The 24,038-nt window shown below is 42.7% G+C and overlaps 1 long non-coding RNA gene across 1 annotated transcript in view; it reads left to right on the top strand.

The window, feature by feature from the left end:
- LOC126058075 (uncharacterized) overlaps positions 1-24,038 on the top strand; it is a 95,334-nt gene that overhangs the window by 7,115 nt on the left and 64,181 nt on the right. The window contains exon 3 of the long non-coding RNA XR_007513085.1: positions 17,334-17,367. This is a non-coding gene — a long non-coding RNA (uncharacterized LOC126058075). The remainder of the gene's footprint in view (positions 1-17,333; positions 17,368-24,038) is intronic.

The following is a 24,038-nucleotide window of genomic DNA, read 5'->3' as shown; positions in this document are numbered from 1 at the left end:
TTATAGGAGCAGATCACCAGGTCTTTGTCCCATGATGCGCCGGGTGGATTCAAACCTCCTATCATTTGGTTTGCAGCCGAATGCTTAACCATTGCGCCACCAGGGCTCCTTGCTCTGAGTAGACGGGGGAAAACTGACAGTGGTCATTGAAGCGGATAATACATAAAACACGTAAGTCAGATAATTTGCCACCAAATGAACTTACAAGAGTTTTCATATAGAAGAGGCAAGATAAATAAATGGATTGATGTAAAGATAAATAAGAGGGGTGGCTTAGCTGTGAATTAGTGCTACAGACTAGGATTCCCACCTGTTTACTAAATATTTTTATGGTTTTGGAAAACCTTTCTCACTTCCTTGAGAAAGACAGAGATTGTCCCAAGTAATTGTTTTAATGGCCAGTGAAGCTCATGGCCAGCCTGGGGTTGGCAGCAGAATGCTCTTTGTCAGAAGCTTCCACTGTTTTGGCTGATGATGGAGAAGGAATTTCAGTGTGAGGTTATTTTGTCGGCAGGAGCCTGGTGGCAGAGCGGGTAAGCACTCGGCTGCTAATGGAGGGGCCAGTGGTTCCAACCCACCAGCCGCTCAACGGGGGAAAGATGTGACAGTCTGCTTCCACAAAGATTACAGCCTTGGAAACCCTGTGGGGCAGCTCTACTCTGTCCTATAGGGTTGCTATCAGTCTGAATTGACTCGACGGCAGTGGGTCTTAGGGACATTGTAAAGAACCCTTGTGGTGCAGTGGTTAAATGTTCGGCTGCTAACGGAAAGGTCATTGGTTTGAACCTACCAGTTGCTCTGCTGGAGAAAGATGTGGCAGTCTGCGTCCGTAAAGATTACAGCCTTGGAAACCCTGTGGGGCAGTTCTGCTCTCCTGTAGGGTCCCTATCAGTCGGAATTGACTCCACGGGGTATGGTTTGCAGGCAGTCTTTCAGATGACTGCAGTTACTGAGAGCACACAGCACAGTTAGTCTTCATGGAAAGGAAGTCCACTGTGTGTTTTGGTCACATCTGAGTGTCTAGCACATGACATCAACAGCATATGTTTGAGCTTGAAGGGATGCGCTGGATCCGTGTTTTCAGGACAGCAAGTAGATGAGTGACTTTGGAAACTAGGAGGTCTCGGGATACGATGGGACTCATTTGAGGTCGTCCTACTTCAGCTAAGCATGTTTTTTATTCTTCTCCAAATTAGTAAGGGTAGCCTACGTCTATTCTTCTTGCCTAAAACAATAACCACAAAGGATGTATGGTGTGAAAATAAGCCAAAATGGATTTCTCTTAGAAAACATCTGTTTCTTGTAGAGTTAGGATTTAGCTGAGACAAATGATGCTTGTAGGAAAATATCAACAAAAACAAGAGGTTAGTTTTTCATGTAACCAAAATCTATCCCGAAATGACAATGTATAGAGGAAACCGGTGAAAGCTGGGATCTGTGTAAGGCGGAAACCTGTCAGAGAAGGAAAATGAAAATATTTTCCACTAAAACGAGCCACAGAAAAGTGGTAAGACTGCACCGTGTAGAAGGTGGAAAACTTCGAGACCCAGAAAAACAAGGCAGTCCTGTCAAGTTCCAGCTGTCACAGGTCTCACTGTATTTTTTTTTTAATCCAAGATCTAATAGAGTTTGAAATTTGCCATTTGAAAACAGGGACAAAACAGCTCAATTGATTATTTAGAAATAGCAATGAATATGTAGAGACTTTTTTATATCACCGTCGTGATGAGATTTAAAAGCACCCTCTGCAGAAGCTTGCATGTTGTACAAGGATGGTTAACAAGCACGGATGCCATCTGGGTACTTAATGCTTAAAACCATTCACAAAGGAATTAATATTACACAAGTGTGAATGTGAATAAATATTTAGGTAAAAATATTAATACAGTGTGTAAGAAAAAGTGAAATTGTGTAATAGAGTAGAATGCTGATTTAGGGAGAGATTTGAGATTTGTTTACAAAGAGTGAGACCAACGAGGAGTTTCCACCACGAGGATATTGTTGAAACTGACAAATTATTCTAAATTATTTAATAGTGATAATAGTGAAGTACTACCGTGTTTTTTTGCAAATAAAAGCCTCATGTAAACAACATGCCCACACATAGAACACGTGGCCACACTTAGGAAAATAGCTTGGGGAGGGGGTTGCATGGTTTGCAAAAAAATGTATAACACAAGTGTTATTTTTGTAAAAATATGGCATATTAAGTGGAAGTATATTTACAATGCTCTCGTGATTTATTTTACAGCTTATTCAAATACATTTATCCTTGTCTGAAATAAAAAATAAGTCATATTAAATGCAAAAGCAAGGCGGTAGTTACTTCTAGATGAGAATTGATTTAAATCTTCAATTATAGGAGAAGGGTGGAAAGACAGAATACTACAAAACAACTCAGAACCACACACACCCTCTGCCTCCTTTGTACCAGCTTCACTCAAAGGTTATATGCGCATGGTAAGGCACTCTCTCCTGTCTTGAGGATGGACACACTATTTAAATATTTATCTCAAATATTTAAATATTTATCTCAAAACTAATAAGAAGCTAAGTGATCCAAGCTTTTTAATTCTTTAACTTTTGGTCATGCTGCCCCTTTGTGATGTTCATCATTTATCTTTGAGGGTTCTCAAATAGCACCACGTATAGAGTCTGAAGACCCTGGTAGTGCAGGGGTTAAAGTGTTCGCCTGCTAACAGAAGGACCAACAGCTCGAACCCAGCAACTGCTCCACAGGAGAAAGATGTGGCAGCCTGCTTCCGCAAAGATTACAGCCTTGGAAACCCTGTGGGGCAGTTCTGCTCTGTCCTAGAGGGTAGCTATGAGTTGCAATAGTATTTTGTTTTGTTTCATTTGTTTTTGAATAGAGGATCTCATATTATTCCCCACTATATTTTTATTTTTTTATAAAAGATGGCAAAAAAACCTGTTGCCATTGAGTCAATTCCAACTCATGGCAACCCTCTAGGACAGTGTAGAATTGCCCCACAGGGTTTCCAAGGCTGTAATCTTTATGGATGCAGACTGCTACACCATTTTCCTGTGGAATACCTGGTAGGCTTGAACCACCGACCTTTTGGTTAGCAGCTGAGTGCTTTACCACTGCACCACCAGGGCTCCTTCCAAACATCCAGTCATCACAGGAAACCTGACGTGGAAGAGCTCTGAATGTGTTTTGATTGCCAGGTACATTTATGAGAATGGATGAGATAGTAAAGTGATTTCTGATTTTCTTCATCGTGCTGTACGTTCTCTGAACAGCTTTGAGGGCCTGCAGGAAGCTGAGCTGGAGATCTCGGACATTCCCACAGGAGAGCGACACACACAGGGAGGCCCAGAGTGAACGGAAGTGCAGGCAGGAAGTGGAGAGTCATCGAGTGGTCGGAATGCAAGGCCAGTGAACTCTGATGACAGTCAGCCACCACACTGTTGACTCTGGGACATTTGTCGTGGGAACCCTAAGTTGAGTCCTTACCCTTTTGGGGGGCATTTGTTTTTATGTTTCCTACCATGTTTAAGTGGTTTGGGTTAATTTTTTTTTTTTTTTTGGTGTGGCGGCAGAGAAAACCTCAATGTGGTAACCTCCAGAGAGTGATTGGCATTGACTGTTTAGCAATTGCACTTAGTGCCTGTCTGGTCACCCTTATTTTTACTAAAAACAAGCAGGCAAATGCACAAAAAAATTGCCATTGAGTCAATTCCAATTCTCTCTGGGAGACCTAACCTGTTCATAAGTACAGACTTGCCCTAGGATCACACAGCGTTGTTCAACAGACTTGGAACTCATGGTGACCCCATGTGACAGAGTAGAACTGTCCCCTAGGGTTTGCTACGCTGTTGTCTTTCCTTCAGCAGATTACCAAGCCTTTCTCCCACAGCCACTGGATGGGCTCTTTGCCCTTGCAGTTATTTAAAATAGAAAGATTGCATGATAATTTAACTGCTACTTACAATGGTGGCGCCTCATATTTGTATAGAAACTCTTACAGTTATAAGTCTTTGTGTGTCCATGACCTCATCTGAGACTTTCCGAAGTAAATAATGGGGATTTTAGTCCATGGAGGACCAGTTTCCGAGCTCTTTTTTCAGGAAATTAGTGAGACTTTGTCATTTGTGTAATGCCTTCATAAAGCATAAGGAATTTTCCAGGGCTAGAAATTGTTTTATAATCTATGTTGCTCTCATTTCAAAACATTAGTCCTTAGTTCTTCTTTAATGAATTTATGCCACCGAAGCATTTTTTTTTTTAAAGTTTCAGGACTGAATATTGTGAATATGTTACACGTGCTAACATAATTTTCTAATTTCCGGGAGTGTTTTCTGAAAGTCAGAGATATTTTAAAAACAGGTATGTTTTATATTTTAAACTGGTTTCACTTGAAAGCATTTTCAACTCATGGACCATTTCACTTTGGTAATTAAAAGCACCTTTGAGTTTCGGAAGAATGAAACTAAGAAAATTATTCGTCATCTGCTTATTTTTGACATTCGTCTAACTTAAATCCATGCCAGTGCATTTCCGCTAATTGCATTTGCAGTTTACCAAATTGTAGTTTTGGGGAAAATATTCTTAGGCTTCGTTTGCAAATCTCTCATAATAAGCGATTTTAAATAACAAAGATGGGATCCTCAGGATGCAGGTCTGCCATTTTTGACTTCTCATACTGCAGTGAGCCCCTGGGTGGTGCAAACAGTTAACATGCTCGGCTGCTAACCGAAAGGTTGGAGAGTCAAGTCCACCCAGAGGCAACTCAGAAGAAAGGCCTGGCTCTCTATGTCTGAAAAATCAGCCATTGAAAACCCAGCGGAGCAAATTTCTACTGTGCCACCAACCATGAGGTCACCATGGCAATTGTTTTTTTTTTTTTTTTAATATTGGTTTTCTTATTCTGTTTCTCTTGGGTAGGAGCTAGTGGTCATAAAAGTTATGAATGGTGACAAGACAGAAAGCCAGGGTTGAATGACAGTGTCTTCTTTAGCAGTTTTTTTTTTTTGTTTTTTGGCTTAGCTGGTCTCAGGCTTTGAAATTAAGCATCAGTTTAGATCTTGAAGCATTGTCTTATCAGGCTGCATTAGCTTTATTTTTTGCCTTGCTTTCCTCCAACCCTACCTCTATACACTCCACCCTTGGAAATGACTGTATCCTGATTTTATGTGAAATATTAAACTTGCAATATTGGGATTTTTTTACAATAATAATTTTTATATGTCCTGTAACCCTAAAGCACTAAATAAGAATGAGCTTTATCACGCCTTGTTTCATTTCCTTTTCTTAAGTAAAACTGCATACATCTTATATAACCAGAATTTGTGGTAATTTTTAAGAATCCTGGGATATGGTCAAAATTGGTTAATTATTTTCAAGCCCTAATTTTCTTCCCCTCCTTTTTTTTTTTTTTACTGATTGCTCACTTTTTGTTTGGCTTTGGCACTTAAGTTACCTTTCATGCTGTATTTTAATTGGCTTCTGTGACTGCCTATAATTGTGGGCTTGGGCTGTCAGAAGAATCTGAGCCAGTAATAAATTTAATCTATTAGATGAGGTTTATTGGGGCAGAACATTCTCAAATCCGGCAGCACCAAACCACATGTGGAATGGTACTCAACTAAGTATCGGCAGCGATTGGCTTGTCACTGAAAAAAACTAGGAGGCAAAGACTCTTATTTCTGATTGGCTTGTATAATTTACTACTGAAGCACACTCAGGACCTCACGGTAAACAAGGGTGGAAGCGCAGTCAGAATCTCACTGGTCACTTTGAGAACCCAGAAGTAAGTTCATCCATCTATGGACGACTGATCCTCCACAAAGTGTGAAAGCCCTTTCAATGGGGAAGAGACAGTCTCTTCAGCAAATAGTGCTGGCAGAACTGGATATCCATTGGCAGAAAAATGAAACAGCAACCGTACCTACACCATACACAAAAACTAACTCAGAATGGATCCATGTACTGACTGTTAAAGCTAAAACCATAAAGTGCCTGGAAGATAACACAGGGACAAAGCTAGGGATCCTAATTTTGGGCATAAATACATTATCAAACCCAAGTAAAAACACAAGATAAACTAGGTAACTGGGGCAGCCGAAAAAGTAATATTTACACTCATCAAAAGACTTTGCCAAAAGAGTAAAAAGAGAATGTACATACTGGGAAAAAAAATCTGGGCACAATGACATACCTGACAAGGGTCTAATAGCTAAAACATATAGAAACGTCAACAATTCAATGACAAAAAGGTAAATATTTCATCCCTGCAAAAACGGCACTGATTCAAAAAACAGAAAACAAATGCTGAGGAGTTTTTTGGGAGACTGGAACTCTTACACACTGCTGGTGGGATTATGTCATGGTAAAACCACCATGGAAAGTGGTGTGGTGCTTCCTCAACAAGCTGGAAATGCCTCAGGACCCCTCAATCCCACTCCTAGGCCTACGTCCCAGAGACGTAAGGGCCTTGACATGGGTAGACACACGCTCATCTCTGTTCCCTGCAGCATTACCCACGATAGGAAGAAGATGGAGACAACCTAAGTGCTTACCAACAGGTGAATGGATAAACAGAGTGTAGTCACACATGCAACGGAATACTACTCAACAATGAAGAATAATGACGAGTCTGTGAAATATCTTACAACATGGATGAACCTGGAGGACATTATGCTGAATGAATAAGTCAAGCACTAGAGGACAATATTTCAATTAGCAGCTGAGCGCTTTAACCACTGCACCACCAGGCCTCCTTGAAAAGAAAGAAAGCCATTGTCTGTTTTATAATTTGATCAAAGTCAGAAGACTATGCTGTGTTCTTCCACTCACCAGGCTGTTATTTCAGAAATGAATACATAGACACTGTATCTGTCTCTGAATAATTGGCTTCATGTAAAGCCTTTATAATGAAAGAACATTCTTTCAATATATTTCTCTTCATTTCCTTCTTCAGCTTTCTGGATAAGTATCAAATTTAGTTTCAGAGTGTCTATAACGCAGCTTGACTTATTGATGCTGCCAAGATGTGTTGCGCTTTGAAAGAATCCTTAAACATTTCTCAGGAAGGTCATTCCGTTTTGCTTTAAATGAAATGAAATGTGTTTGTCTGCATTGCGGGTAGGCAGCAATTCAGTTGGTCACGTGGCTTTTTCTCCAAGGAGGCGGACGAGCAGGGAGCTAACCTGGCTGAATTGTGAATGCATCCACTCTGGTAACCAGTTGCTTCTCAAACACAGCCAGGCACCTGTCATGTTTTTAAAAAGGAAAGAGCCCCCTGAGGGAGTGTTAGGTATTCCTTCCCGTTCTAGAAGTAGAAGCTGCGTTCTGAACCCCGCGAATAAAAAAGAGCTGGGAGTGTATTTAGATTGCTTTGTGTGCATGGAAGCTAGAGATGAGATACCGTGACTCAGCCATCACCTGTGACACATTTGCAGAAACCTCACGTTGGTGCTGGCAGTGCTGATTGCTGTTTTAGCACGATGCAGGGACATCTCGAGGAGCACAAGGCAGGGACATCTCAGGAGCATCTTCTGCAGGGACATCCCCTGGAGCACAAGCCAGGGACATCTCCAGGAGCACGATGCAGGGACATCTCCAGCAGCATCTTCTGCAGGGACATCTCCTGGAGCACGATGCAGGGACACCTCCAGGAGCACAATGCAGTGACATCTCCAGGAGCATCTTCTGCAGGGACATCTCCTGGAGCACGATGCAGGGACACCTCCAGGAGCACAATGCAGTGACATCTCCAGGAGCATCTTCTGCAGGCAGTGTCTGCCGCTGTCTATGGGACTACATGGCAGGGGCAATTCTCATCCTCCATCTTTTCCTGTGAAAAAAATAGATGTGTTTGCCTGAAGTCTTACACGTATGTGAAGATAACCCTGAAAGTGACCCTTAAAAACAGTACAGGCGGTAGAGCACTCTTTGCAAGGGTACAGGATGTGAATCGCACCTAGCCAGCAGCTGCGGTTGCCCCAGTTCTGTTCACTTCATCACGATGTTTTCCTTGGCCAAAAGCTCTCTTGAAGCTTCGAGCACGCAGTAAACAATGGCAAGGCAGAGCCACCAAGCGTGCTCATGATTCCCATGACAAATACGGCAATGCCCTATTGTCTAGTGGAGCCACTTTTTGTGGTGCTATATGGACGTACACAGCAACACACATTGGAGCAGAAGGGAACGGTCCCCTGTGGGCTGAGTTGCCCTGTAGGAATAGAGAAATCAGTACTCAACCCAGCTGGCTGTGTAATACCCAACTGTTTCCAAACCAACTTACAATTGATGCCAAGTAAAATCACTGCCTGTCCACTAAATTTGTCATTATTGAAGAAATAAAGCACGTTTGAAAATTTAAAGAAAAAAAAAAGTACAGGTGGTGCCTTGTGAACATCACCTCCACTCATCCCTATCCTGCTTTGGAGAGACACTTGGGGATGTCTGAGGTCAGGTGGCCAGGGTCCTACTTATGCTCCATCGTGTACTCATTGTGGAAGACTGAACCCATTTGAAACCCAATGTCTCTGTTTTCCCATATGTACAAAGGGGCAGTAGTGCCTGCCCTTGCTAGTTTACAGAGTTGTTGTCAATGACTGAGACCTTTATTAAATTTTCTTATCCACTCTGCTATCATGGAGTCCCTGGGTGGTACAAACCATTAACCTGCTTGGCTGCTAACTGAGACGTTGGCGGTTCAAGTCCACGAAGAGGTACCTCGGAAGAAAGGCCTGGTGATCTACTTCCAAAAAATCAGCCATTGAAAACCCTGTGGAACACAGTTCTACTCTGACACACATGGGTTCACCATGAGTTGGGGTCAAGTCAATGGCAACTGTTTTTTTTTTTTTTTCTGCTGTAATATTGCTATGTCTATGGTAAAAATGGTAGTGCTCGGTAAATAATTTTTTTCCTTAGATATTTGTTGAATTGACTGTAAGTTATTTATTTCAGTTTATAATTCTTTCTACCAATATTCAAGGTGAGGGGGACTCCATGTTAAACAGACTTCTAGTGCTTTGATGAGCCAAAACGTTGAAAACACTTCTCAACAGAGTCCAAAGAGAGAGAAACCATGGCATCTCAACTTTGACTCTTAAAAGCACTAGAGTTCTTTTATTAGAGGTGAGGGGGCCATGTAGTGAAGACCTAGGCAGGTGAGGACCATGTAGTGAAGACCTGGGCAGGTGAGGGGACCATGTAGTGAAGACCTGGGCAGGTGAGAGGACCGTGTAGTGAAGACCTGGGCAGGTGAGGACCATGTAGTGAAGACCTGGGCAGGTGAGAGGACCGTGTAGTGAAGACCTGGGCAGGCAAGGGGACCATGTAGTGAAGACGTGGGCACGTGAGGGGAGCATGTAGTGAAGACCCGGGCAGGTGAGGGGACTACGTGGTAAAGACCGGGGCACTGGAATGGGGTGATCCTGGGCTGAATCTCACTTCTGGAACTTCCTTGTGACATTGTAAAAGTTCCTTGAACTGTATAATCTGCAGTTTTGTTTCTGTATAATAGAAATAATAATAATCCATTCCTCATATTTTTATACGAGGATTAAACGAGGTAATTCCTACAGAGTGCTTAGCACAAAGCCTGGCACATAGTAAGTATGCGAATTAGAGTAGGTTAGGCTGTGGTGACAAATAGACCCCCAAATAAACAATGACTCCAGTACAATAGGAGCTCATGTTTTGCTCTCATAACACTTTTTAAAATTTATTTTCTTTTGTTCTTGTTGAGAATAAACACAGCAGAACATATAGCAATTCAACAATTTCTACAAGTACAATTTAGTGAGATTGATTACATTCTTTGAGTTGTACAACCAGTCTCAACTTTCCATTTTTGAATTGTTTCTCCCCCATTAACATAAATTCACTGCCCCCTAAGGCTCCTATCTAGGTACTATTGCTTTTAAAAGAGCATAATGCTCAAGGCTGCCATTTTTTACTAATTAGGGTAAACTATTTTTTATTGCTCAGTTTAAAGATTTCAGGGGATAGTTTTGGTTTAAAGTTGAAAGATTATCTCAAGGCAATAATTTTGGGGGTTTGTCCAGCCTCCATGGATCCTGAAAGTCTGGATTCGATGAGAATTTGAAATGCTGTTCCACATTTCTCCCGTTTTGATCAGGATTCTTTCTCATAACACTTTGAGGCCCACGTTCTTGGTTAGCAGGTGGCACTTCTTTATGAAGTGTTGAGGAGTCCAGGCCCCTTTCTTCTAATGGGCCTTCGTCATCTAGAGCCTTGCTGGCACCTTTGTTCAATGAGCAGAAATGGAAAGAGAGGCCAGAAGGCCATGACCACAAGTTACATTATCACTTCTGCTGTCATTGCATTGGCGAGAGTTACTCATATGGAGAAGGAAGAACAGATAATTGCTCGATATTACACGAATTGGCACCGGATTGATTGGGTGGAGGAAGCAGTAAAGGTAAAACGAAAGGTAAAGTGTTTCCAGTCAGGTGGCCTGAGAGACGCCGGTGTCTTCAGTAACAATTGGGAGCACAAGAGGGTACGTGGGGTGGGAAGAGAACAGTCTCAGCCCCGACTTAGAACACTGAACTAGGTGCACAGAAGAATGTCTTCTTGGAAGCGTCTTCCCGGTGGTTGGGAATGCAGGGTTAGGGTCGGGGGAAGCGCTCAGGGTGCGGGGTTAGGGTCGGGGGAAGCGCTCAGGGTGCGGGGTTAGGGTCGGGGGAAGCGCTCAGGGTGCGGGGTTAGGGTCGGGGGAAGCGCTCAGGGTGCGGGGTTAGGGTCGGGGGAAGCGCTCAGGGTGCGGGGTTAGGGTCGGGGGAAGCGCTCAGGGTGCGGGGTTAGGGTCGGGGGAAGCGCTCAGGGTGCTGGCAGCGTCCTTGGGGATCATCCACATGGAGCTAAGGCTCACGCCCCAGTGACTGGATGCAGCTGCCAAAAGGTGACGCGTTCATTTTAACTTGTGCTATTTCTGGCTCCCTTGCCACCAGCTTTGCTTAAAACAAACCAAAAAAACAAAACCTGTTGCCGTGGATTCAATTCAGACTCACAGCAACCCTACAGAAGTGGCAAAAATCTTGTAACTTGTTGGAGTTTTCCAAAGGGTGATTGGAGTGTAAAGATCCTAACGACCATCATCTTGAACAGCAGATCGAAGATGTCCTTGAATCAGGCCCATGGGTTAAGGAGCTAAAACTTGAAGGAGCCCTGGTAGTACAAGGCTTAAGCACTCAGCTGCTAACAGAAAGGTTGGCAGGTCGAACCCACCCAGCGACTCCAAGGGAGAGAGACCTGGCGATTGGCTTCTGTGAAGATAACAGCCTAGGAAACCCTGTGGGGCAGTTCTCCTCTGTCACATGGGGTCACCATGAGTCAAAATCGACTTGAGGGCACCCAACAAGTGTCTGAAAGTGTGTATTATTGACTACTACTCGCATAGGTGGATGCTAATATCAAAATTTAAATTTAGAAAGGTTTATAAATTGTGGGCCGAATTGAAATATGTTTAAGTTCACAAAGGCAGATGAACATTTAAGGTTTTTTGAGGTTTTTATATAGTGCTGCAAAGAAGCATTATTTTCTAGATCTCAGGTCTAAAGGAAATCAGGGAAGACTAAATAAAGAGGAGGTTTAAAATCATAATAATGTAGTCTCTATATCCTCTTAGCAACTTTTTCTTTGGCTTTCATAACCTACTTATTTGTGAGGAAATTTTTGACTTTCCCTGCCTGCCTGTCCCAACCGAGAGTTACCATTAGCCTTTTGTCAAGTTAAAGTGTTGGGAAATGGATAGCATTCATAATTAGGCAGGAAACAGTATACAGAACTTCCGCAGGGGGAAAAAAAGTGCTGGATGTACAAAAAAAAAAAAAAAAGACACAGACAGTTGTAAGCGTGGTTGGTTGTAACTCAAATACGTTATAAGTCGAGGCTTACCTGTACTTAAAACTGTCACTACTGATTATAATTTATGGTGTTTGAAACCAGCAGGTGGATTCTGCACAAAGTAAAGGACAAATAGTTAAATGGCTTATATGTTTATCTAAGAGTTTGTTTACTTTGGGATTTTATTTGCTGCTTCTGGTTTTAAAGGTTTACTAGAGGGTACACGAAACAAATGGGCCCTTTGTGTTTCAGAAGCCAGGTGTAGAAACCACTTCCTAGTTTCCGTTGGACAAAAGCAGTTTACGTATTTATTGACTCAATCGATTATTATATGCCCCAAGGACATACACTTCCAAAATTTTTTTGGATAGTTTTATGATTATCTAGTGTAATTTTGTTATTTTAATCTGGCATATATATTTACGTGGGCAAAGGATACATGTCTGGGTAAATTTGTTCCTAAAAGCAGCTGTATTTTAAATGCAGCGCTCATACAACAAGTTGCTAACATGGTGTTTATTCTTAGACTGTGCGCACAAGGATTTACAGTTACTCTGACTGTATTGATACAGGCAGCGCCCAGATTATGGACGCGTTCCGTTCCTAAATCTATCTTTAAGTCAGGTTTGTACATAAGTCTGAGCAGTTAGGTACGGTGCGTATCTACCGTCAGTTAGTCACGTGTTTGTCTTGGGGTACAGTGGTATATAATGTATATGTACTACATTATATACTAAAACATCCTTAACAGCACTACAGCAATAATAATAATGTTTTGATGCACGTCACAAGTTAGCACCTCTTTGTTATTACACACCATTCCGTTACCTCGAATATTTCATAGGCTTTACGGGGGTGGGTCTGTAACTACAGGTTGTACATAAGTCGCGAGTTCATAGCCCAGGACTGCCTGTATTACAAACTTTAACACCTTCTGGGGAATCTCCAAAAGGAGCCCTGGTGGTGCATCAATTAAACACTCAGCTGCTAACTGAACGATTGGTGGTTCGCACCTACCCAGCGGCTCCACAGGAGAAAGACCTGGCGATCTACTTCAGTAAAGGACACAGCCTAGAAAACTCTATGGAGCAATTCCCCACTGCCACATGGGGTCGCTGTGAGTCGGAATTGACTGGACAGCCACAGGCGTGGCTTGGTTTTGGGGGAATCTCCCAAATGAGCCGAGTGACTCAACCCTCCACGAGATGGGTAGACAAAGCAGCCACAACGATGGCCTTGACCATACCGGTGACCGCAAGGGTGGTGCGGCACCACGTCAGGGAGCGGCCAGGTCTCCAAATTCAGGTGGGTGTACTCGGGGTTGTACCTTGACTCTTGTCAACTTGTTCTAATTTTCTTCAGATTCAACTTGAAATTATACATGAGCAACTGATGATCTGTTCCACAGTCTACCCCTGGCCTTTTTCTGACTGACAATACTGAGCTTCTCCTTCATCTCTTTCCACAGAGGTAGTCGGTCTGATTCCTGTGTATTCCATCTGGTGAGGTCCACATGTAGGGTCACTGTTTATGTTGTTGAAAAAAGGCATTTGCAATGAAGAAGTTGCTGGTCTTGCAAAATTCTATCACGCAATCTCCAGCATCATTTCTATCACCAAGGTCATATTTTCCAACTACTGATCCTTCTTCTTTGTTTCCAACTTTTGCATTCCAAGCATCGGTAATTATCAATGCACATTTGATCAATTTCAGACTGCAGAAGTTTGTAAAAATCTTCCATTTCTTCACCCTGGCCCTAGTGGTTGGAGCGTAAATTTGAATAATAGTCGTATTAACTGGTCTTCCTTGTAGGCCTATGGATATTATCCTATCATTGACAGCTTTATGCTTCAGGATAGATCTTGAAATGTTCTTTTTGACAACGAATGCAATGTCTTTCTTGTTTAATGTATCATTCCCAGCATAGTGGACAAGTGGACAGAAACGTCCGCATTCTATTTCATTTTTGACAGCTTCCTATTTTCCTAGATTCATACTTCATACATTCCATGATTGGATTATTAGTGGATGTTTGCAGCTGTTTCTTCTTATTTTGAGTTGTGCTTCTAACTGGATTGGGTTCTTGGAGCAGTAGCCAGCCTCAAGCATGATCTTATTTGAGAGTTATGGAAAAATATTTCTCCTCTTCTGATTCTTTACCATTACTCGGTGTTTGTTATCAGACATTGCAGTTACCAGGTGCTGTCGGATTGACTTTGACTCATAGTAACCCCACATGGCAGAGTAGAACCGCCCCATGGGGTTTCTTAGCCTGTGATCTTTACAGGAGCAGATTGCCAGGTCTTTTCTCCCTCTTAGCTGCTGGTGGCATTAACTTCAGACCTTTCCGTTAGCAGCCAAGTGATTAACCAATCACCACCAGGGCTCCTTTGTTATCAGTTGGTCCCCCTTTAACAGGTGAATATTCTTGGAAGAAGTGACCCTTTCATGAGCCATCACTAACTGTTTTGTGGATTTTCTTCTGCCCCAGGGCAAGCATGAGCACAGTAGAGAACAGAGGCAGAGAGGGGAGAGAGAAATGGTAAATAATGGGGGGAGGGGGAGTGGGTAGACCCACGGGCAAAGCTTGGTTTGTGTCCACATTTGATGCTTGCATTCCTAGCTCTGGTACAGTATTATTTATATGATGCTTTGAAAAATGAGTGAAGTGGAAGCCTCTGTTTTTCAGAATTGCCTTCAAAATAATCAACAAATGTTTATCATACGCTTCCTCTCAACCACACGTGGTGCTCACTAATCCAAGCAACCCCGTTTTACTAATGTGAAAATGACTGGGAAAAATTAGCTAACTTTCCAGTGGTCATGCAGCTAGTTATATCTTTCTGGTTGCTAAACACGCAACCTTCTCCACCAAAATGTATTTAAAGGAGCCCCGGTGGCACAGCGGATAAGCACTTACCTGCTAACTGAAAGGTTGGTGGTTCCAACCCACCCACTGCTCTATGGGGGAAAGACCTGGTGATCTGCTCCCATAAAGACTACAGACAACAAAACCCTATAGGGCAGTTCTTCTCTGTCACGTGGGGTTGCTATGAGTCAGATTTGACTCGATGGCACTCACGACAATGAACTATTCATTCTGTTGGTAACGGGGTAACCATTGAAGTGTTTTAAGAGAGTGACATGCTCAAGTTGTGTTTTAGGAAGGTGGCACTGATTGTGAAAAGATCAGAAGGGAATAAGACTAGGATCAGGGTAGACATTAGGCAGCTATTGCAATTACCTAGACAAGACCTGAACGTTGCCCAGGAGGTAGAACTAGGAGCGAAAAGAAGTGGATGGATTCATGCAATATTCAGGAGCAGATCCAGCAGGATTTGGAGTCACCGGGAGGCGCAAAACATTAACACGCTCAGCTGCTAACCAAAAGTTTGGATGTTCAAGGCCACCCAGAGGCACCTCAGGAGAAAGGCCTGGTGACCTACTTACAAAAAATCATCTGTGAAAACCCTACAGAGCACAGTTTACTCTGACACACGTTGGGGTCACCATGAGTCGGAGTCAACTCCATGGCAACTGGAGTTTTGTTGTTGTTGTTGTTGAGAATATACACAGCAGAACATACATCGATTCAACAGTTTCTACATGTACAATTAAGTGACATTGATTAGATTCATCAAATTGTACAACCATTCTCACCCTCCTTTTCCTAGTTGTTCCTTTCCCATCAACATAAACTCACTGCCCCCAAAGGTTCTTATCTAATCTTTTGAGTTGCATTTGTCAATTCGATTCCATGTAGATAGATCTTAAAGGAGCATAATGCTCAAGGCAGACATTATTTACTAGGTAAACTAAACTACTGCTTGGTTTTAAGAAGACTTCAGGGGATGTTTTTGGTTTAAGGTTTAAAGACTATCTCCGGGCAATAGTTTCAGGGGTTCATTCAGCCTCCATGGATCCAGAAAGATCTGGAATCTATGAGAATTTTAATTTCTGTACCACATTCCCCCTACCCTTTTTGATCAGAATTCTTCTTTAGAACCATTGATCAAAATGTTCGGTAATGGTAGCTGGGCACCATCCAGCTCTTCTGGTCTCATAGCGAAGGAGGCACTGGTTCACAGAGGCAGTCAGCCACACAGTCCATTCCTCCTCCTATTGGTAACTCTTCTTCTTCCTCTGGGTAACTATAGATGTATATATATACCAGGAGTTAGTGAGAAGGACAGGAAGGAGTCAAAGATGGTCCTTGGGTTTCTGATTTGAGCAATTGCTAGACGGTGGTATCATTCACTAGGACAGTGACATAGGTCATTTTGGGCTGAGCGTGTGTGGTGGGTGGGGGTGGATAGTGTTGAGTTAGGACACATGGAACTGCAGATACACAGCTTTCTCTGTTTATTGGCCTGGAACTTCAAAGCAGGGATGTCTGGGCCAGAGACAGAGATGTGGAGGTTTATCATCAGAACACAGAGAGTAGACAAGATCACCCAGGAAGGCGGTGCAGCATGAGAAGACAAGTTAGCTCACCACTAACCCTGGATGACACAAAAGAAAAGTAAACTAAATCAGAGTATAACGAGGGCACAGGCAAAGGGGGAGCCCACCAGGAAAACGAGAAGGAACAGCCAGAGAGATGGAAAAGGTGCCAGGACAGTGTGGCGTACTGAAGCCCAAAGGACGCATTTTCGGAAAATAGGGGTGCTCAGCAGTTCTGCCACCATGTTCATCTGAGTTGCTGTCCAGTTGACTCCAACTCATGTGACCCCATTTTCAGTTGCTGACTTTTTGGAAGTAGATCTCCAGGGCTTTCTTCCAAACTGCCTCTAGGTGAACTCAAACCTTCAACCTTTTGGTTAGCAGTGAGCGTGTTAACTACTTGCATCACCCAGGGACTTTACTGTATTGTAACAGAGACAGAGTAACGCAAGGGGTGGATTTCCAAATAAGGAGTTTGTTGATGATGTGAGGGCACTGGAGGAGTGGGCAGAAACCAGACTTCAGTCTGTTCTTCAGCTACAAGTTGCCTCTCTGGTATTGTGTAAATCTTTTTATAAGGAGCCCTGGTGGCACAGTGGTTAAAGCGCTCGGCTGCTCACCAAATGGTTGGCAGTTTGAACCCACCAGCCCCTCCGAGAGAGAGATGTGGCAGTCTGCTTCCACAGAGATTACAGTCTAGGACACCCTATGGGGTAGTTCTACTCTGTCCTATAGGATCCCTATGGTCAGAATCCACTCGATGGCGCATAACGAGACAACAAATTGTTACGTAAGTCAGGGAAAAATGAACTTGAATGTACCCTCCCGTGTGAAAGAGTATTTTAATGACTTTTATTCTTCCAAATGATTTCTGCAGCTCTGAAATCCCTCAGTCCTAATGCCCTGGTTTGCATTTTATTCTCGTTTCCACCTGATACTCATTATGCAGTCTGTTGTTGTTGTTGTTTTTCCAAGCTGGCTGATGACATTCTTGAAGAATGGTGTAAACTGAGATATTAAGCTGGTTGTGATTTATTTACAGGTGCTCTCTGAAAAAGGAAGTGAAGACAGAGCAGGTAAGCTGCCTCGATGAAGTATATGTTTTAGTATTTGTTGATAAGCATTGTCTGGCGACCATTTCTGGTCACCACAAATCTGAGCGTGCCGTGCGTCTTGCTGAATAAGCTACAGAAATGTGATGGCCGCAGTACGACCTCCCATCCGAATACGTCACGCATCTCGTGGACCGGGCCAGGGAACCACGGTAGTAGATTTAATCTCCATTTTGCTGATTTCATACAGAAAGAAATTGCATTGCATAACCAGTCTTTATTTGAAAATACATGCCATAGATTAAATAAGAGCCCTGGTGGTGCAACGGTTAAGCACTCGGCTGCTAACCGAAAGGTTGGCAGTTAGAACCCACCCAGTGGCTCCGTGGGAGAAAGTCCTGGCCACCTGCTTCTGTAAAGATTACAGCCTAGGAGACCCTCTGGGGCAGTTCTACTCTGTCACATGGGGCCATTATGAGTTGAAACCCATATCACAGCACCTAACAACAACAAAGTAGGAATTGAAAACAAGATTACACCTGTACTAACCCATCCACTTACAAGGTGAGGCCTGCCGAACAAGAGGCATAGGTGAATGTAGCAGTGTTTATTTATGTGTTTTTTTTAATATTTGGAAATGCTCTGTGTTATGGCAAAATGTTTTACATCTTAATTCATTGAGTTTCTTATTTCAACGACTACGTAAAATGTTGGTGTTGTTGTTAGGTGCCGTCGAGTCGGTTCTGACTCATAGTGACCCTACGCACAACAGAGCGAAACACTGTCTGGTCCTGAGCCATCCTCACAATCGTTGTTATGCTTGAGCCCACTGTTGCAGCCACTGCATCAATCCACCTCGTTGAGGGTCTTCCTCTTTTCCGCTGACCCTGTACTCTGCCAAGCATGATGTCCTTCTCCAGGGACTGATCCCTCCTGACAACATGTCCAAAGTATGTAAGACGCAGTCTCGCCATCCTTGCTTCCAAGGAGCATTCTGGTTGTGCTTCGTCCAAGACAGGTTTATTCGTTCTTCTGGCAGTCCATGGTATATTCAATATTCTTCACCAACACCACAATTCAAAGGCATCAATTCTTCTTCGGTCTTCCTTATTCACTGTCCAGCTTTCACATGCATATGATGCAATTGAAAATACCATGGCTTGGGTCAGGCATCCCTTGGTCTTCAAGGTGACATCTTTGCTCTTCAACACTTTAAAGAGGTCCTTTGCATCAGATTTACCCAATGCAACGCATCTTTTGATTTCTTGACTGCTGCTTCCATGGGTGTTGCTTGTGGATCCAAGTAAAATGAAATTCTTGACAACCTCAATCTTTTCTCCATTTATCATGATGTTGCTCATTGGTCCAGTTGTGAGGATTTTTGTGTTCTATGTTGAGGTGCAATCCATACTGAAGGCTGTGGTCTTTGATCTTCATTAGTAAATGCTTCAAGTCCTCTTCACTTTCAGCAAGCAAGGTTGTGCCATCTGTGTAACGCATGTTGTTAATGAGCCTTCCTCCAATCCTGATGCCCCGTTCTTCTTCATATAGTCCAGCTTCTTGTATTATTTGCTCAGCATACAGATTGAATAGGTATGGTGGAAGAATACAACGCTGACACACACCTTTCCTGACTTTAAACCAGTCAGTATCCCCTTGTTCTGTCTGAACAACTGCCTCTTGATCTATGTTAAGCTTCCTCATGAGCACAATTAAGTGTTCTGGAATTTCCATTCTTCGCAATGTTATCCATAATTTGTTATGATCCACACAGTCGAATGCCTTTGCATAGTCAATAAAACACAGGTAAACATCCTTCTGGTATTCTCTGCTTTCTGCCAGGATCCCTCTGACATCAGCAATGATATCCCTGGTTCCACGTCCTCTTCTGAAACCGGCCTGAATTTCTGGCACTTCCCTGTTGATACACTGCTGCAGCTGTTTTTGAATGATTGTCAGCAAAATTTTGCTTGTGTGTGATTGTTCTATAATTTCCACATTCGGTTGGATCACCTTTCTTGGGAATAGGCATAAATGTGGATCTCTTCCAGTCAATTGGCCAGGAAGCTGTCTTCCATATTTCTTGGCATAGACAAGTGAGCACCTCCAGCACTGCATCTGTTTGTTGAAACATCTCAGTTGATATTCCATCAATTCCTGGAGCCTTGTTTTTCACCAATGCCTTCAGAGCAGCTTGGACTTCTTCCTTCAGTACCATCAGTTCCTGATCATATGCTACCTCTTGAAATGGTTGAATATCAATTAATTCTTTTTGGTATAATGACTCTGTGTATTCCTTCCATCTTCTTTTGATGCTTTCTGCATCATTTAATATTTTCCCCATAGAATCCTTCACTGTTGCAACTTGAGGCTTGAATTTTTTCTTCAGTTCTTTTAGCTTGAGAAACACTGAGCATGTTCTTCCTTTTTTTGTTTTCCATTTCCAGCTCTTTGCACATGTCATTGTAGTACTTTATGTTGTCTTCTCGAGCCGCCCTTTGAAATCTTTGTCCAGTTCTTTTACTTCATCAATTCTTCCTTTTGCTTTAGCTGCTGGACGTTTGAGAGCAAGTTTCAGAGTTTCCTCTGACATCCATCTTGGTCTTTTCTTTCTTTCCTGTCTTTTTAGTGACCTCTTGCTTTCTTTTTTTTTTTTATTAACTTTTATTGAGCTTCAAATGAACGTTTACAAATCAAGTCAGGCTGTCACATATAAGTTTATATACACCTTATTCCGTATTCCCACTTGCTCTCCCCCTAATGAGTCAGCCCTTCCAGTCTCTCCTTTCGTGAAAACTTTGCCAGCCTCCAACTCTCTCTATCCTCCCATCCCCCCTCCAGACAGGAGATGCCAACACTGTCTCAAGTGACCACTTGATATAATTAGCTCACTCTTCATCAGCATCTCTCACCTACCCACTGTCCAGTCCCTTTCATGTCTGATGAGTTGTCTTCGGGGATGGTTCCTGTCCTGTGCCAACAGAAGGTTTGGGGACCATGACCGCCGGGATTCCTCTAGTCTCAGTCAGACCATTAAGTATGGTCTTTTTATGAGAATTTGGGGTCTGCATCCCACTGATCTCCTGCTCCCTCAGGGGTTTTCTGTTGTGCTCCGTGTCAGGGCAGTCATCGATTGTGGCCGGGCACCAACTAGTTCTTCTGGTCTCAGGATGACGTAGGTCTCTGGTTCATGTGGCCCTCTCTGTCTCTTGGGCTCTTAGTTGTCATGTGACCTTGGTGTTCTTCATTCTCCTTTGCTCCAGGTGGGTTGAGACCAATTGATGCATCTTAGATGGCCGCTTGTTAGCATTTAAGACCCCAGACGCCACATTTCAAAGTGGGATGCAGAATGTTTTCATAATAGAATTATTTTGCCAATTGACTTAGAAGTCCCCTTAAACCATGGTCCCCAAACCCCCACCCTTGATCCGCTGACCTTTGAAGCATTCATTTTATCCTGGAAACTTCTTTGATTCGTCACTGTTCTTTATCGATGCATAGTATTCCATTGTGTGAATATACCACAATTTATTTAACCATTCATCCGTTGATGGACACCTTGGTTGCTTCCGGGTTTTTGCTATTGTAAACAGAGCTGCAATAAACATGAGTGTGCATATATCTGTTCATGTGAAGGCTCTTATTTCTCTAGGGTATATTCCGAGGAGTGGGATTTACCTCTTGCTTTCTTCATGGATGATGTCCTTGATGTCATTCCACAACTTGTCTGGTCTTCAGTCACTAGTGTTCAATGCATCAAATCTGTTCTTCAGATGGTCTCTAAATTCAGGTGGGATATACTCAAGGTCATATTTTGGCTCTCGTGGACTTGCTCTGATTTTCTTCAGTTTCAGCTTGAACTTGCATATGAGCAATTGATTGTCTGTTCCACAGTCGGCCCCTGCCCTTGTTCTGACTGATGATATTGAGCTTTTCCAGCGTCTCTTTCCACAGATGTAGTCAGTTTGATTTCTGTGCGTTCCATCTGGCGAGGTCCGTGTGTATAGTCGCCGTTTATGTTGGTGAAAGAAGGTATTTGCAATGAAGAATGAAGAAGTCATTGGTCTTGCAAAATTCTATCATTCGATCTCCAGCATTGTTTCTATCACCAAGGCCATATTTTCCAACCACTGATCCTTCTTTGTTTCCAACTTTCACATTCCAATCACCAGTAATTATCAATGCATCTTGATTGCATGTTCTATCAATTTCAGACCACAGCAGCTGATAAAAATCTTCTATTTCTTCATCTTTGGCCCTAGTAGTTGGTGTGTAAATTTGAATAATAGTCGTCTTCCTTGTAGGCTTATGGATATTATCCTATCACTGACAGCGTTGTACTTCAGGATAGATCTTGAAATGTTCTTTTTGACGATGAATGCAACACCATTCCTCTTCAAGTTGTCATTCCCAGCATAGTAGACTATATGATTGTATGATTCCAAATGGCCAATACCAGTCCATTTCAGTTCACTAATGCCTAGGATGTTAATGTTTATGCATTCCATTTCATTTTTACGATTTCTAATTTTCCTAGATTCATACTTCTTACATTTCAGGTTCCTTTTATTAATGGATGTTTGCAGCTGTTTGTTCTCATTTTGAGTCGTGCCACATCAGTGAATGAAGGTCCCGAAAGCTTTACTCCTTCTACGTCATTAAGGTCGACTCTGCTTTGAGGAGGCAGCTCTTCCCCAGTCATCTTTTGATTGTCTTCCACCTTGGGTGGCTCATCTTCCAGCACTATATCAGTGTTCTGCTGCTATTCATAAGGTTTTCACTGCCTAATGCTTTTCAGAAGTAGACTGCCGGGTCCTTCTTCCTATTCTGTCTTAGTCTGGAAGCTCAGCTGAAACCTGTCCTCCATGGGTGACCCTGCTGGTATCTGAATATCGGTGGCATGGCTTCCAGCATCACAGCAACACGGAAGCCACCACAGTACGACAAACTGACAGACATGTGGGGGACTGCATAAAATAGCAGTTGATAACTCTCTAAATCACCCCTCTTTACCAACTCTTTAGTAGCGATTGTTTTTCTCTCTATTTGGACAGTCATTATAGATCAGTCAGTGTGACTTTATGTGAGCATTTACATACTTATGCGTAGAAGGGAACCACACAGTGTAATCTGAGTATGAGTATTCTCCATATCTTGGAAATTATATTTCTGCGAAGGTTCAATATAAAAGTTAAAACATCTTCTCTCTGTGTTTATATGTTTAAAACCTGCTTTTGAAATGTTGTTGGGTGTCATTGAGTCGATTCTGACTCATGGTGACCCCGCATTACAGGGTAGGCCTCCCCCATTGAATTTTCTAGGCTGTCATCTTTACGGAGCATATTACAAGGTCTTTCTCCCGTGGAGCCGCTGGATGGGCTTGAACTACCAACCTTTGGATTAGCAGCCAAGTGCTTCACCATTGTGCCACCAGGGCTCCTCGTTTTGAAATAATCTTAAATAACACTACAAAAATGTAAGGCTCTAATGCTGCCTTTATATCTGTATCGGTAGTCATCTTTATTTTCATTTTCTTACACTCCTTTGTGTTTGTTGGAGAGCAAGATTATCTTAATTATTATAAAACCCAAGATCTCAGTTAAAGTTCAGATTAATATCCGTATTGGGTCTCTGGGATGTAATCATCTGCTGGTTTTCCATCTCCTGGAGAGATTTGCAAGGGAACCTTTACTCCTGGACCAGCAGGCAAGACAGTGGCTGGAACTCTGTGGTGGAAATGTCTCTCCTGAGTGTTCTGGGGAATGAGTGATGGGACCATTAGAACCATCCTAACAGTCTTCCGCTGCCATACTGTGAGGTGCGAACAGCATCATGTGTACGTGATTTTGTCCATGCCCAGTTTACTAACACCAAAAGGAGCCCTGACGGTGTAACCGTTAAGTGCTTGGCTGGAGTTTTAGGTTAGTAGCAAAAAAACCAAGCCAATTGCTATTGATTGATTCCTGCTCATAGGTTAGTAGCAGAGTGCAAACTGTTTGCACCACCCAGGGACTTTAGGGGCTCCATGCACGACATAATTTCCTATTGGGCAGATTCATATGATTTTAAGAGGACTTTTTTTTTTTTTTTTACCTCATCTTTCAAATTACGTTATCTTCACAATTTAAATTTTTGGTGGTCATTCCTTTCTGCTGATGTTAGAATGTGAAACCAGCTCCCCTTTCTTTTCTTTTTTTATTGTACTTTAGATGAAGGTTTACAGAGCAAAGAAGTTTCTCATTAAACAATCAATACACATGTTGTTTTGTGACATTGGTTGCCAACCCGATGACATGTCAACACTCTCTCCTTCTTCACCGTGGGTTCCATGTTATCCGCTTTCCTGTCCCCTCCTGCCTTCTCATCCTAGCCCCTGGGCTGGCGTGCCCCTTTAGTCTCATTTTGTTTTATGGGCTTGTCTAATCTTTGGCTGAAGAGTGAACCTCAGGAGTAACTTCATTACAGAGCTATAAGGGTGTCCAGGGGACCTTACTCTTGGGGTTTCTCTGGTCTCTATCAGACGAGTAAGTCTGATCCTTTTTTTATTTGTGTGAGTTAGAATTTTGTTCTACATTTTCCCCCAGCTCTGTCCTTCTATGGCGATCCCTATCAGAGCAGTCGGTGGTTGTAGCCAGGCATCATCTAGTTGTGCTAGACTCAGTCTGGTGGAAGCTGTGGTAGTTGTGATCCATTAG

Source organism: Elephas maximus, chromosome 14 (genome assembly GCF_024166365.1).
Source record: "Elephas maximus indicus isolate mEleMax1 chromosome 14, mEleMax1 primary haplotype, whole genome shotgun sequence".
In the NCBI taxonomy this organism is placed as follows: Eukaryota; Metazoa; Chordata; class Mammalia; order Proboscidea; family Elephantidae; genus Elephas; species Elephas maximus.
This window is presented reverse-complemented; position numbering and strand designations above follow the sequence as displayed.